At 44.0% G+C, this 16,680-nt stretch overlaps 2 long non-coding RNA genes across 2 annotated transcripts; one reads left to right on the top strand and one right to left on the bottom strand.

The window, feature by feature from the left end:
* Positions 1-39: 39 nt before the first annotated feature.
* On the bottom strand, positions 40-6,136 carry LOC129386798 (uncharacterized). Its single transcript, XR_008614085.2, has 3 exons — positions 4,783-6,136; positions 4,100-4,222; positions 40-3,894 (listed from the first exon to the last, which is right to left on the bottom strand). It is a non-coding gene; the product is annotated as an uncharacterized lncRNA (long non-coding RNA).
* Positions 6,137-7,799: 1,663 nt separating this feature from the next.
* On the top strand, positions 7,800-11,145 carry LOC140212889 (uncharacterized). The gene is made up of 2 exons (XR_011889864.1): positions 7,800-7,949; positions 10,981-11,145. It is a non-coding gene; the product is annotated as an uncharacterized lncRNA (long non-coding RNA).
* Positions 11,146-16,680: the final 5,535 nt, after the last annotated feature.

Raw genomic sequence — 16,680 nt, 5'->3', positions numbered from 1 at the left:
GAGAAGCCCATACTTGCACGAACGCTCCTGCGAAGTCTCGCATCCTCATTAGCTTACGCTGCAGAACAGAAGGCTTCTAGAGCGTGTTTTACAATGGCAAAATAGGGCAAAATGGATGGCCGAGGGTAAAATCTGACGACTTGTTTTTCTGTTTTTCTACTCTGCATTTGGCCAAATGCAGAACTGCTGCACGTGGGAACTACACTGATTCAGTGTCTGTTCCAAGAAACCATTGTTTCTTAAAGTGTTGTAAGAAGAAACTGAAAGGCCTGTTCACTGTTGCAGAAAGTAGCAGTGGAAAGCTTTCTTTTTCTTGCAGATTGTTTAGAGTATGAAGTTTCTGGCTGAATGTCTTCAGCCAACGGTGATGATCGGGAAGTGTTGTTATGCCGTATTGGAGCAGGAACAAACGACGATGTAGTATCTTGGCATGGCACTTTCTGTTGAAAGCATGGTCGGAGGGGCAAGATTTTCGGCGGCAGTTATTTCGCAGAAAATGCAATGCGCAGTCACATTCAGTATGAGCGGCAACACTGCCTGTGCTCAAAGGATCTTCACAATTGCCTGGTGGCACCGACGTAGCCAAAAATGGGTTTGACAAATACCAGTAATTAATACTACGTAGAGCTCAAATTTTTCTAATGTCGTCTTGAGGGCCCTTTCAACCATGGGCACTATCTCGCAGCTCGTATTGAATGTGACAGTAAAGCTGCTTCACAGTTCAGCTGCTATGGGAACTGTCTGTACAAGTTCCACACACAGCCATAGGTGGCTTGGTTCAGAGCTTGCTTGGTTCCTGTAATGTGGTGACCGGATGTGATTGTACGGAGAGCATGATGTCGTGGATGAGGCCATGAACGAGAGACTGACAGCCAGCACAGAAGGCTTTGCCAGGGTGCAAATTCACCTTCTGTGCTATTGACCACAAAATCCTGCAGCCTGGTTTATTTATGTGGGGGCTATTATTGACCTTTGGCGCATTACCTTGCAGCATGGGAGGTTCTTCCATGCTGTCATGGCACTATTTGCAGAGGTAGTCGGCGAGTTCCAAGGTGCTGTGGATGTACCCCATGACACCACCAAAAACAATGGTGCTGCAAGTTTGTCTGTGCACAGGTGCCTCCAGCAGCTTCTCAGCAAAGAGGAGCTCTGTAACCATCAACTGTTGGAATTTCTACGTCGTATGCGGTGGCTTCTCGGTGGCTATAGGTTGGGTGCAAACAGCCCGCTGCAGCATGAACTGCCGCAGGATCTGGTGGTCACCTTGACTACCACACCAGAAGACATGGCCCTGCAATCTTGCCAAGCTGGCCGACCGCATTGCTGACTATTCAGCAAGACGTACCGTGGCAACGATGGCCGTTCTGCTGTCGCACCTCGAAGATCAGCAGTTTGCCTTGAGCAAATGGTCGACGAACTTGCCGAGACCATCACTGCACTACGGTCATCACTCCATTGTCACTAGCATGACTGCGATTGCCGTTCCAGATTCCCTCCTTGGTTCAGCTTCCATACTGGCCCTCGTCACGGTGCATACTGCTGGTTTCGCAAAAAATTTGGTGCCAGTGCACGTCAGTGCCATTCCCTTTGCAGCAGGGAAACATGCTGCAGAGTCACTGATGGTGGCCGGTGACTCTTGCCGTATGACAAGTCACCTGTTCTGCGTCACTGACAAGATTTTCTACGTCGCTGAACTAGGTTTCGTTCACTTTCAGGCGATGTTCGACGAGTCCTTTTGCAGGGACCTTGTAGCAGACTTTGCTCACTTCAAAAATTTGTCCGAGTAGCTTTGCTTATTAAAACATGGTCCAGACTGATGGCCCTTCGCTAGCAGCCTGTGTTGGAGGGTTGCACGTTGACAAGCGGAATTCAGTCCTAGTTTGTGCCGTGCTAAAGATCCTCTCACACTATGCGGTATCACGAGTAAATTGAGCATCACCTTAGCGACTCCGTGAAACATGTTTTCCATCGGTGTTTTTCATTTTTCCAACCATAGACCACTGCACGTCCCACCTTTCTCCATTCAGAATGTCCTGTTGAAGACTGTATGCCTGTAGTGTGGTAAGCTCAGCTTCGAGAGCATCTGTCTTTAACAGATTCATTGGAATCTCGGGGCAGTAGCTGAGGGAAACGCTAAATAAAGAAACGAAGACTCGAGAGCGATGCCTGTGAAATAAATTTCAGGTTGGCCACCTCCGCATTCTTCAGAGTTGTGTCCACATCCATAATGCTTCGCCTCGTCGCATTTCGGAAACGTTTTTCGTGGAAGAGGCGCAACGTGGTCGCTGACACTAAGGGGTAGGTCGTGTTCAACGAAGAATCCCGTAAACAGGCACTCTACACATGACACTGTCGTCGCAGTTGTTCCAGAGAAAGTTCACTATGCTGTCTTGCTGCTCAGCTGTGCGAACATAGCTTTGATGCTTCGCCGTGGAAACGTGCAGTTTCAAGTCTCCTTTGCCACCGTGAGACATGCTGACGTCGCATCCACACGTTATACAAAATGCAAAATGTTCTCCTTTTCTTGATGTCAAAAAGCACGGCAATTCAAATGTATAAGATCGCAAAAACTTCTGCAAATACCTTTTCTTGGGCTTCGATAGCGCCATGGCATCAAGCACACGAGGCTTGTAACTTTACACGGTGCACCGCACACATATGGCCTAGCCAACACTAATACATACAAGCAGCATAGAATAAAGAACCAAGCAGCAGCAACAAGATGCACCATGGAGGAAGGCATGCATGAAATACAAGAGCTACATTAGCTGTGGCTTTGGTCGGCTTACTAGGCACCGTAGTCGGCTGTTAGTCGGTGATACCGATGGTGCTAGTGCGGCCGTTGTTGGTGATGCTGACGATTATGACGTGGCTGTAGATTCCGCGGTGCCAGTTTCGCAAAAACCATTATTGTGCGGACAGAGACCACTTTTCGGTAGATGTAAGACAGTGATGTACATTTGGAAAGTTCAGTAAAAAAGCGGGAGTCTCCCGGGCGAATCTAGAAGGCTGGCAGGTAGGAACAGGGAGCCTATGTTGCCATGTGGACTGCAGGAGCAGGTGCTTACCTTGAGAGGCTGTTGCCCAATGCAACTGACCAGGCCACCACATTTGAGAAATGTAACACAGTGATGAGTACCGAGCCAGCAGAGAAACCAGATTCCGCAATCATTCGCTTCAATGTAGGTTGGGCAAAAATGCTTGCTGTCAAGCAAGAATAGCAATCCTGATTGAGACTAGGAAATAAACATGGGAATGAGAAAGCTTGCATTCAAGAAAGAAGCTACTCTACCTTGCAAGCACTGAAAGTCAAAAACATTAAGAAAAGTTCAAGGCTACATAGCACACGGTGCAAAGGTGCACACCAATGCCACATCAGCTATTTCAGGAGAGGAATTGCATATGGCAACATACACTAGAAAATACTGCTACAGAAATGTTATGCTGCAAGACTGACTGGTATTATGTATGAGCAAAGAATGTTGACCTGTAATGTTTGGATGAGGAAGGGGAATGATCTCTAACAAGAATATGGAATGAAAAAGCTTGCATCCACTGAAAAAATATTTATAATTGGCACAAATGGCATTTGGAAAGGCCAGGAAGCTCGTTAAGGTAGGGCAAGCTGACTGAACTCTTGGCCAGCGTCGTCTGTGCTTGCTCAGAGGTTCCAGGTACATCTGAAGACTCAGAATTTTTGTTGTTGAGGTAGCTGGTTGACTCGGCCTATATCCGTGCTGGTGGAATGATGGCAGAGGCTCTTCTCTCTTGATCCAAATACTTCTAGAATGGCTTTTTTGTTCGTGGTGTAAAGCCTTGCGAATTCGGCTCCAGCCCCTTTCTGTTGCTGTAGATGGGGCTCCTGTGATAACCAAGATGTACTTGGCACAGACTCTGTTGGGGCAGAACAGTGGCACATGAGATACAGCAGAAATTATCCAAACTCGTGTGTTTTCTTTCATGTTTGAACCAATTATGTTGAACTGTAAATATGAACAAACGTTCATATCTGCTTCAAACAAATGACATGTATCTCAAGACTACCAAGCCAATACAGCATATATCAAGCAGATTTATTTCTGAACCTGGTTTTGTTTACCTTGTGGCAGCCAAAGTCCACACAATGGCCTTGTTGTAGCAGGCAGCAGCTTCTCTTTAGTGCGTGGAGTGTGTTGCTTTATACTGGTGCTGTCCTCATTACTGCTTGTCTGGAACATTTTGGCTGCATCAGAAATTGAATAAGCACAATTTTGCAATATGAAATGCGAAAAGGTGCAACTACAGAACGCATGCAAATGTACTGTTTGTTCTAGGGTGCTCAAGCAGCATGGTAAGTAAATATTGCTATTCTCCTTAAAATTGACGTCTGCCTAACTACAATGCATGTCAACAGCCTAAGTATTAAGATCACAAATGAGAACATTTGTGCGCTCATTTATACACTAGAAGAAATCGCACAGCTGGTTTCGCAAGCAAATGCATGAAAGACATGAAGCTATTAGAAATGATGCATTTTTTCTCTGCATGAACGTGATGCACCGCTTCACTACTACAAAAAACAAATGCTCTCAGGTAAACCAAACTGAACAGCAAGAACATTTGGAACCAACAGGTAAGAAATATAGGTTAATTATGCGTGCAACTGTTTAATACATTAAATTCAGTACTTCAGTTTATCAAAGGGGTATTAGGTTCTGTGGACGAAAGAACTTGCAGGTGGACTGTAAGTTAACGAGAGCAATATTACATAATGATTTATGCAGCGATTAATATAAGACTCACCGGTACTGCTGTCCTCAGTTGCAGAATTTGGTTCCTGTTTCAATGCAGACGCATGGCTCACGACCGAAACGTAGCTTTCGGGCTTACATGTTCGCTTCCAAACACATCACTTCACCCCAAGTTAAATAATGCGAGACATTGAAGCGCAATAAACTAGTTTTAGCAACAAAGAATCGCCAGTCTTGTGTACGAATGAATGAATCCGTGCTACCGTGCACTCGAAAATACCGGTAAAATTTTTTAATCCGTGCCCGAGGTCGCACGGAAAATCGATGATGCTGAGCACTATTTGTATTTATAATGACAAAAAACAAACTTACTGATCAAGAGTACAATGTCTAATTAGCAATGATAATTTCGTGTTCTTATGTAATAAAAATGCTTGAGTAATTGTAGGAGAAAGTTTAAGAAAAATGGATGGGTGGATGAATGTTATGAGCATCCCCTTTGGAACGGGGTGGTGAGTTGCGCTACCAAGCTCTTGCTATTACACTGTGTAATGTCCTACCTAAGCATGTACCTAGGTTTTAAAAAAATTTAAAAAAAAAACGCCGAACTCCCACAACAAAATTTTCTGACTCCCTATTGCGAACTTTGCTTTTCTACGTCTCCGTTTTTTGTCGTTTCCCTACTTCCAATCGCCTCTTACTAATCTCTGTTGCGAACGTTTACTTTTCCACTGCTCTTGCTGAACCCAAGGGCTTCAAGGAGGCCAGTGGTGCCTAAATCGACCGCATGGTACATGTCTTCACATTCTAATAAAACATGCTCCATATTTTCCCTAGCTTTACCACAGCAAGCACATGCATTTTCTTCCTTCTTATATCTCGCTTATAGGTGTGTGTTCTAAGGCATCCCTATCTCGCTTTGAAGAGTAATGAGCTTCCCTTTGAGTTATCATAAATTGTTTCTTTCCCGATTTCGTTTTTTCCTCTTAAGTAGTTACTCATGGCAGGTTTCTTTTCCATTGCCGCCACCCATGAGCTTATTTCAGCCTCTCCGACTTTCTGCTTGACATTCTTTATTGCTGTTGCCCACCCTACAAGCCTCATACTTGCTGGCAAGCTTCCTAGTTCTTTTTACTCCGCTGTGAATCAATGTTTTTCCTGTACAGATACCTGTCTCCCAGCCGTTTCACTTTCTTCCATATTCTTCAGTCGCTCTTCATAATCAATTTTACTATGAGCTTCCCTCACTTCAAAAATAGTCTAGCCCATATCACCCTACACAGCTTCATTTGTAGTCTTCCCAATAGCGCCGAATGCGAGGCGTCCCACTGACCTTTGGTTCCCATTAAGTCCTGGAAGAAGAACAACTTTATTGAAGAATAAAATGCTCAATGGGTGGAGCCCCTAGTCAAGGGCCCCACTGGCTTCCACGCGCCGTCTTGCTTGTCGGATGATGGCTCTTTGGACCTCTTCCTGTGAACTGGACAGCATCGCCTCCCATTGTGTATGCTCCGTAATTTCTGTGTTCGTCTTTTGTGGACATGCCGTGCATGCCAATGAGATGTGGTCTAAGGTTGGCGTGGCTCTGCACCATGGGCATGTGTCCGTATATCTCTCGGGATGAATTTTATGGAGAATGTGCAGGTTGTTACACGTATAGGTTTGCAGCTTTCTCCATATAACCTGTTCTTCCTTACTGAGATTCTTATCTGGGGGTGGTAGCTTCATTCTATTTCCTCTGTGATAGTTTAAAATTGCAGAGTAGTTCTGGTCAATCGGGATCGGGTCCTGGAACCATTACACCTTTCCACATACCCCGGAGCACCTTGTACCTATTGTATCCCCATAGCACACTGTGCTTCATTATGGCTGCATTTCTCTTCCCCTTCGCTGTTATTTTTTCCTGTGTTTCCATATATCTATTGCCTTCATTTATCCATATACCAGGCTATTTATATTCTCTAACCCGAGGTACTTCCTGGCCCTGTATTGCCACTGTCTCTTCACTGTTTTCATTGAATTCCATACCACCTGATTTTCCAACACTAAATTTCAGACCTACATTGTTGCCTTCCTACCCACAGATATTAGCCAGACATTGCAAGTCACTTAGCTTGTCAGCGAGCAGCACAATGTCGTCAGCACAAAATAAACCTGGAAGCTGCTGCTCTACTACTGTACCCGCCTGTTTGTATGAGAGAATAAACCCTGTATTACTTCCTTCTATAGCACCCTCTCCATCCTCACCATGTACATCTAAACAGCAGTGGGGATAAAGGGCACCCCTGCCTCAGTCCCTTGTTGATATCAACTTTCTCCTCGCTCCTCATCCCTTCCCATTCAACGCAAACGGTATCTTTTAGGTAAATCTCTCTAAAAGCTGTACACAATCGTCGCCTACGCCTTCCCCTTACACCCCTTACAGAATATCTCATAAATGGATGGATGGATGTTATGAGCGGCCCGCGTGGAACGGGGTGGTGGGTTGCGGCACTAAGCTCTTGCTACACTCTTAGGCAAAGTTACACCCTTTGGCTTGCCCCTTCTGCCACACAACAATAATCGTTATCTGCCTTGATGCGTTTCCTTTCTTTAACGCTGCGAGCCCGGAACTTTCCAATAACGAACGGCACGCGCGTTATCAGTATAGAACAGTTTACACCCTTTGGAGTGCCCCTTCTGATAACGCGCGTGCCGTTCGTTATTGGAAAGTTCCGGGCTCGCAGCGTTAAAGAAAGGAAACGCATCAAGGCAGATAACGATTATTGTTGTGTGGCAGAAGGGGCAAGCCAAAGGGTGTAACTTTGCCTAAGAGTGTAGTATATTGCTTAATGTGCTAACTAGGTTAAAAAAGATTTAAAAAAAAAAAAACTATGAACTCCCGCAACCAAATTTTCTTATCCCCTATTGCGAACTTCGTTGTATGTGGTCAACGAAATTGCGCAGCACTTTTATCTCGGCAGGAGAGACTTTCCCCTTCCACACAAGAAGTTAAATAGAGCGCAGGCATTGACCTTCAGATTATTGCAAGCAGGCTTCCCAGGGCCGTGTCTGCTGTGCCCGGGGCACAGCAGACGAAAGGTGCCCGAAATGTCTACGTTCACCCATGACGTCACGTCCGCTATAACCCATGATGTCACATCCGCTCATTTCCATGGCGTCTGTCTTACAGAGCCGGCTGCGCTGCGAAGCGGTTCGTATTCCGTGCCCACTTAGAGCGTGAGTAATTCATCTTCCCACGCTATATGCGTGTAATAAAGGATTGGGGCTGTGAGCTGTTTGATGCGTTACCATTAGGTACCTTGTGCGCATATTTTGCCTCATGGCCGCGTCAAATTGCAGCCGGCATGTGGAATGGGCCGTGGCATCTTATATGGAGCTGCTCATGTGAGTGGTATTGCCTCCGTCAGGATCGTCAGTGCGTGCACAGAACCATTCAGTAGTCTGATTCAGGGGAGGGTGCGCATAAGAACGAGGACGTAAGAAAACACTGGCATGCCGAGCTGTTCCGTCAGATCGCGTTACATCGCGCTTTTTTTTGAAGACCATCTCGCTCGAGCGAGAGGATCTTAGAACAGCATTACTACTGCTTTTTTACAGCTTTGCTGCGGCTCATTTAATCATCACCTGCATTCTTTTAATAATGCAAATGGCATCGCTGCGCGGAAGAGCGTCTCTTGAAGTTTCCAAACAAGAGCCAATGCCGCCGTGCCTGCTGCATACACGCTTACCTTTCCTAACGCAGCTAAGACGCTGCACTAGCTCTGCTACTGCGTGATACAGGGTCACTGTGATATGAAAATTAAAAAGAACAAACGAAATTAATGCAGAAAATGTCAAACGTTGCCAAGCGTGATAAACGGACCTGTCTCGCTAGATGAGTTGAAGAAATCGGCGTCCTGAAGTCAGCTTCGCCGCAGTAGACTAGTGTTACGCGGTGAAGCATGTCAGAACTGAAGAGTGACCGCTAATAATATGTGTTGCTTAGTGATGTACGCGTGCACCTGCCGTCTCCTGTTACATTACGCGCGCCGAGGCGCCTAAGTGTACTGGACGGCCTTCAGCGCTATTTCGGACGTGGCTGTGATGCTTTGAACCGGTGGTTTGTCGACATCGTAAGCCAGTTAATGTTTACACGGCCATTTTTTTCTGAGCTGTTGATTTCTTCCATAATAGCTACGTAATTTCGTAGTTTCCTGTTCAACTGCTTTGGTCATATGCGAGGCAAGGTTGTTCTCTTTAGCCGAGCGCAGTTTTCGAAAGCGAAACGACGCTTTTGCATCAGCATATAGTGCCGTCGCCCATTTGGAACACAGTCAATCAATGTAATTTTGTATGTCACTGGGAAACCGCCGAACGCAGGGAACTCACTCGCATGCGGGGAACTGCATAACTAGCCACGGGATTACCGTGCCTCTTGGGAAGTTGCTTTGCATCAAAGGCCAGGTACCCTTGCTATGATTCACCGCAACATATTTTGTATGTCTAACCGCTTAACATATTTGTATTGCGGTGAAGCTAACCTTACGGAACCGAATTTCGCAACGCTTTTTAGACTCCTGCATCTCTACCAGCCACTACCAAACGCTTGTCGGTACGTTTCTTGGCAAAGGTCCAGCTAAATCTCCCCTGTTGGGAGTGGGGGCTCACGTATATGAAAACTGCCAAGGAAAGCAGTTGCCCTGATGAAGGCACGCACCCCTGTCGAAACATTTGCACCAGCCTGTTCGACCACCGTTATCACCGCAACATATTTGTGTGTTGCGGTGAAGCATGCCGATATTGGGAAAAAAAAGATTTACGTGAATCTGGAATGTATGGTTTCTGTCAGCGACGAACCTAATGTTCTACTCTCAACAAAGCAGATTTTCGCGGCAGGATGCATGATGTCTTGAGAACTTTTGTTGGCTAAAGCCATACATGCCAGGTTAGCTCTTGTCACAATAATACGCTTTACCGCAATACACAAGAGGCCTCGCTGCAGGACACGCCCGCCGTAGTTAGCCAAAACCTTACGTGACCGTTCACTGCAAAACACCGCCTGTATTGCGGTGAATCGTAATAAAGCACATTTGTCAGTTTAGGATGTAAAGAGCCTTGCTTTTCGCTTTTGTAATATTATGACTCAGTTTAATGAGAACATGTATTCACTGCTAAAAACATCCACATTGAAATAGAGATATGAACACTGATGGCAGCCTGTGTGATGTTTTATCCCTTTACTTTTTTGTGTACCTGTCACGCTGCCATTATTAAATTTTCCTGTACTTTGTAAGGTGCTGACGTACATAACACAAGGAGCCATTTTGTAATTAGTGTTCAAGGACCAGTGTGATGGCTTTTCTCAAGAAAGGTTTGGGTTATGTTGTTGTGAAGGTATCTTTTTAGAGAGGTAGCTTTCTGAGAAGAAATCCGATGTCAGGAAATAGACCTCAATGGCACAGTAATCTTGGCTGCCTTTTGCTCAAACGTGCCCTTGACATAATTGAGTGATTTGCACTTGCAACTGGACAGCAGCCTTAGCTTGGGAGACCAGTGATATGGTATATTTTATCAAACTAGGTGGCACATAGCATTACCAGTCCGAATAGAGACCTGTTTAAATGTTTGTCACCTTTAACACCCAGATTTTCGACCACAAATTCAGAAAAATCTGTAGCACATTTAGAACCTAGATTTTAAATGCTGTATAAGTTGGCTTCTTGTTCACTGCAGCTGTGCTCGGCTTCTGTCCAAACGGGAGAGCACTTCTGCACAGCTTATTAGGGAACATTCTTATTTACATACTTTCTTTTTATTTATTTCACCTACAATCACAATCAAATGTTTATAGCACATGAATGTGCTGTGCATGAATCTTAACTTACAATGCCATGTTCAACAGCACAGTGCATGTAGCTTGTGTTGGTTCATTCAAGCTAAGCATTGCTACAGCCTTTAACTGTAGGTATCATGGTATTAGAGCAGAGAAATGGATATGCAAAGACAGTTGGGCACATTGAGGCAACATCTTTTTTGTGTGTGAAAAGGTGACAGATACACAATATGGGGAGAACGCATACACTTTCATATTTTCTCGCGCTCAAAGAAAGCCGGAGGAATAAGGTTTCTTCACTGTGCCATAGAAACTATATGTTTGCTCTCAAAGGTAATTCTGATTCATTGGATATGTTCCTGTGCTGTGTTTATTTTCTTCAGTGTGCTTTAGTTTTTGCACGTTAATGTTTTAAACTCGTTTTTATTTTCACAGACTGAACATCCCACGTCTTGGTTTGACTTCCTGGTACAGGATACTTGCACTTAGCATGGAGTGATGAAGCAGAGCAGTGTACTTTTATTAAATGTGCAGATTTTAGCAGTATAACAGCTGTTCATTAAAAAAACGTGTGCTGAAAATAAAGTGTACTTACCCACATTCCTCGTTGTCTATTTATTTATTTATTAATACTGTCAACCCTCATAGAGGGTCATAACAGAGAGGACAATACAATTACATAAATCAAATATGGACAATGTCAATGTACGTAAAGTTGCTTAACACTTGTCAATTCACAGTGAATAAGATTTTCACTTGAATGCTGTTCAGCACACTTCTGACATTTATCAAAATACGTACAATGAATATCAAGTCACACGTATCACTTAGCACTTCAAAACTAAATCGAAAACTCCCATAAATATGCCTCAGCAGCATTTTCAAAGTCGGTGACATCTTTTAGGCTAACAATAGCGTTTGGCAATTGGTTCCACATTTCTATCGCATCCAGGAAAAATGAGTATCGATATGCATCACTGTTGGTATGGTCCGGCTTTATGACGTAGTCGTGGTTAGTTCGCGGGTATCTTTTGCCTGGAGCATGTAGATATTTGAGCTTATCAATCTAAAGTTGATCCTGCATTATTTGATAAAACACCTTCAGCCTATATTTTTTCCTACATACCTCAAAAGATAGAAGTTGCAACGCTGTAACATAAGCGTGACCGATTCCTTCCTTCGGTATGTCGAACAAATAAGGCCGCCGTTCCTGCGACCCGGTCGCAGGAGTGGAAAGGGGGGGTAAGCGTTATAGTGCCCTGGTCGTTCGAACGCTTAGGGCCCGAAAGCGTTAGGTTCACCCAAATAGACGCTAAATAATGGTTTGGCTTGGCTCCGTATATTATTTTTAAATAGGTGGCGCTAAAGCGATGAACGCGACGATCGAGCCCTCAATCGGTGCTTCCGTTCTGCCCGTGCGGTCTTCGCCTGTGTCCGTGGCTGTGGAGAAGTGATTGTAGCTGTTTGATGTCGTTAATGTGAGAGCTTGTGACGAAGTGATTGAGTATGGCCGTAGTAGTTCTGCCCATGTAGTGTTTTGCGGACTTCACCTGTGCCTGTGACTGATCGTGTTGCCCAATAGCTTTGTGGAAAGCGACGTGGTTTGTGTGGATGTCATCGCAGCGTTTGCCAGCTCCTGGGTGGCCCGTGTGCCAGTTATTGATGGCGTTGCCCAGTAGCTTTGTGGAAGTTGATGTACCTTGTGTGGATTTCGTTGCCGCTTATGACAGCCTTAATTATAGGTGGTCACGCTGCCTTTTGAAGCGCGTCCGAGCGCGAGAAACTTCACCGATGTTTTTGTAAACAACGTGGACGTCTCGAAATGTTAGCTAGAAATCAACCAGCAGCAAGCCAAGTCTTTATTTTGTGGTTTTTCGAGCTTATGCTCATGCGAGCAGCACAAGGACAAAAGGTCCGTTACATAATGTCAGTTTCATAAAATCAGCTTTGCCGCAATACAGTCATGTTATGCGGTGAAGCATACGTAATGTATTGCGGTAAAGTATATGAAAAAGTAGGCAGGGACCACTGCGTTACTGGGGCGATTTTCTTGTATTATGGTCATGGCCGTGCGCGAACAAGGAAAAATCACGGTCGAAGCGCATGGCACAAATCTTGCCAATGCTTCAATTGGAAAAAGAAAGAAAACGAATTGGAGTGGGTGATGCCAAAAACAAAGCCTTGACTTTTGTATTATCAAAGCAGTTCCGAGAATAGCCAATCATATTCCAAGCTCTTGCATTATTTATGATTGCTTAAAGTATATGCATATATTGTGCACCAGCCTTAGCACCAATGTACTTTAATGATGTAAGTTTAATAACACGTGGCAAATATATAATTTGTGCTGTATGGTGTTATGCTGTTTATAAGCTGCTGCTTTCATGTGGTAATGTGTACATTGGCTGGAAGAGTTGATGCATCCTCCTTATAGAACTCATTGAAAGGTGAACCACCTGTCAGGCCATCATTGTTCTTGCAGTTGTACACCAGATTTCACAAACATGGGGACAGTTATGATATAGAAAGAGTAACTGAGGCTTAACATATCCACATGCATGCACAAGAGTGCGGGAGTCGACCATCTATCTCTCTAACTCAGGTTGAATGTGCATACTTGAGTAACATGTAACACTTGTTGGGTGTCAGGTTTCTTTTATTGTTAGCCTAGTTTGTGTTTTTTCTCCCATTTGTAGGTTTTAGTGTGTTGCTTGTGTATGTATATAATTGCTTCCAGAGTGGCTTTCTTGTTGCTAATAAATTTAGAGAAGGCAGCGTTCTTCATTTTATGCATCAGACAGCAAGTGAGCATGTTTCAAAGGATGTTGGATTTTGTTGCCATAAGCAACAAAAAGGCATAAGCATATAGACTGCTTGCTGGAAGTACTCTTTATAGCATTAAGGATATTATCATGCTCATAACTCTGTGCACAATAATTAGAAAGATCACATCAGGTCTGACATGTCTTCTTGCCACCATGAAATCTTGTCAGATGCGTAACACGGGACATACACCACAGATCTTGGCCAGCCATTCTCATTTGTGGTCTCGACCTCCTGCCACTGAGCAGACTGGTCCAAGAGACAAAACATGCAACTTTTATCTGATTAAATGTAGTGCATGTTGCACAAAATTAGATGTCAGGTGTTATTGTCGACACAGATACATATCTGTGAGCCTCATAAACTAATGTCAAAAGAAAGAGAGTAATACCCATGAAATGCACTCTTGGTAGGATGGCAGGACCATTCTCTTGCAGAGTTAAATAACAACCATGCAGCAGTATCATGATATCAAGCTGAACAATAATTCACTCCAAGAATAGGTTTCTTCATGCAACATTGCACTGATAGTCTTGAAATACAATACCCATTGCTAACAGAAGGCAAATTATGCATGACAGGAGGGCATATTTTAGGAAGCAAGAATGAAAACGGAGCCGGCTAACTATGAAAGTTGTGAATGCAACTCTGCAGAAGTTAGAAAAATGAACCAAACGGAATAGTTTAAAAGTAAGTGGTTTAGAGACAAAAGGCCGTTTTATTCCATGCCAGAAAAGCAAGCAGAGGTTGAAATGCTTTCCACATACATACCTTCAAGGTGCATGTACAGGGTCTGTCCTGAGAGTAATGTCACTAAGGCGATTAAAAATCATTTATTGAATTTGTTGTTACAAAAAGATTAAAAATCTTCAAAATACTCTCCTTTTGCGTCAATACATCGGCTCCAGCGAGACTTCTAGCTCTCGAATGCGTTGCGGTAGTCCTCCTCCGGAATGGCCTTTAATGCTGTGGTGCTAGCTGCTTTAATCACGTCCGCTGTCCCAAAATTATTGCCTTTCAGCGGTGTTTTGAGGCATGGAAACAGAAAAAAGTCGGGGGGGGAGCCAAGCCCGGGCTGTACGGGGGCTGGGTGATCGTCGGCCCCACTGCATTAACCAGGTAGTCGGTGACAATGAAGGCACTGTGGGCCAGCACATTATCGTGGTGCAACTTCCAGTTGTGTGCAATGTCCGGCCGGATATGTTGAACCCTGCGTTTCAGTCTTTCAAGGACATCCACATAAAATTTGGGGTTCACAGTGGTTCCAGGTTCTTCAAACTCATGATGAACCAGTCCGTGGATGTCAAAAAAAAACAATGAGCATGATCTTGATCTTTGATTTGCTCATCCTGGCTTTCTTCTGGGGAGGGGACGAGTGTGTGTGCCACTCAGATGATTGCCCTTTGGTCTCCAGGTCATATTCAAATACCCAAGTCTCGTCTTCTGTAATGACGTTGACCAAAAATTTTCGCTCACGTTTGCACATGTTGAGATTTTCTTGGCATGTTTCAATGCGGCGTGACTTTTCGTTGTCAGTGAGCACTTTTGGAACCATTTTTGTGCACGCCTTCCGCATGCCGATAGCGTTTGTAACAATTTCATGAACTTGAGTTTTCGAAACGTTTAACATGTCGGCCATTAAACGAACACTTAATCGTTGGTCTGAGTTCAACAGTTCTGTCGCTCGTGTCAGATTGTCAGTCGTAGTGGTCATGGATGGCCATCCATTGCAGTCCTTGTCGTCGCCCTCTTCCCGGCCTTCCAAAAGGCCTTGTGCCACCGAAACACTTGCCGATCTGACCAGGCATGTTCTTTATAAGCAGTCTTGAGCATAGTAACAGTTTCCGCAGCAGTATTGCCAAGTTTCACACAAAACTTGATCGCAAATCTTTGTTCTAATGAGCGCTGCATTTTCACTTGCACAAGAATAAAAAACAGCTCTCACGGACGGGCCCGTCCGACACTCTCCGATGTTCGGAGCACACTGACTGACAGACCGCTGCTTAGCTGGATTCCGTCACTACTAGTTTCAACCAGTTAGACCGCTCTGACATACAGTCACATCACAATAAATTTACTGACATTACTTTCAGGACAGACTCTGTATGTGGTGATAGACAAGCTTTTTAGATATAAATGTTGGGAACCTTGATGGAGGTGAGGGACATGTACAGTAAAAACAAGATGTATAAGGTCAAAAATTAATTCTTTTAGTCAGAAATTGGTCAATGGTGTCTGGCTTCTCTTGTTCCCTTGCCCTGGATGGTGAACACAAAGTTACATACATATATATATATATATATATATATAATTTTGTACAATCAAGCATAGAATCATTGCCTTCTACCTGAGCTAACGTATGAGGCAGAAACTTGGAGGTTTCTTGGAGACAAAAAAGGGCATTGTGTTGTCATGTTGGAAAGCACTTTTCCGGAGGAGGGTGTGTCAGCCACTGACATAAATTTTAATGAAATTTATACCAATATAGCTGACATAAAATGTTGAGCTGTCACGAAGTTGAATCAGTTTGGTTTGACAACAGTCTCAAATGATGTTAAGGTGGAAAAAGGTTTTCTTTTATGCGCCTTCTTCAGTGCAAAACACACAAGCTTAGGGAATCCATTTCAGAACCATTGTGTCGGAATATAAATCATGGCTTCATGTTTCAGAATTTCTGCAGACACACCTTGACAGGCTGGGAATCAACGACCAATTCCTTGCTGCCAGCTCTCAGACTGTTGTACACTTCCTGGAGGAGCATATTCTGGGAAAATGGGCAGGCTTTAGTATAGATGCAGAAGATTTATACAATTCTTTGCCGAAGGTGCGTCTCTTGCAGTTTGTTAAGGACTGCATACGCAAGCAAACAGGTTAGCTGGAATTTGCTGAAAGGTGTAAAATTCTTGTTGCAATCTTTCTGGAGCTTCTTGATTTCTATTTAAGGTCAATTTTGGTCTGGTGGGAAAGTAAAATAAGTGTCCAGAATGCTGGCATCTGCATAGGTTCCGGTGTTGCACCAGTGCTCAGTAATATATTAAGTTATGTTGACCAGAAAATAATCAAAACCTGAGTGGGCTTGCTCTTAAAATTTTCAGATACGTGGATGATTATTTGTTTTTCATGAGCAAATGATAACTTTCACAGAGCTGTCATCGAAGTACTGAAGCTATTTAGAGAACAATAGCAAGGTTTCAACTTCACTTTAGAAGTTCCAGAAAAAAAATGTGCAGCAACTTCTTATGTCAGGCTTACTTTTATGTGGGATCACGTATGCTGGGGATATCAGTCAAGAACTTCTAAGCTCCTTCTTGA

The sequence above is a fragment of the Dermacentor andersoni genome, chromosome 8 (genome assembly GCF_023375885.2).
Source record: "Dermacentor andersoni chromosome 8, qqDerAnde1_hic_scaffold, whole genome shotgun sequence".
Lineage (NCBI taxonomy): Eukaryota > Metazoa > Arthropoda > Arachnida > Ixodida > Ixodidae > Dermacentor > Dermacentor andersoni.
The sequence above is the reverse complement of the archived record's forward strand: the minus strand, read 5'-3'. Positions and strand labels throughout refer to the sequence as shown.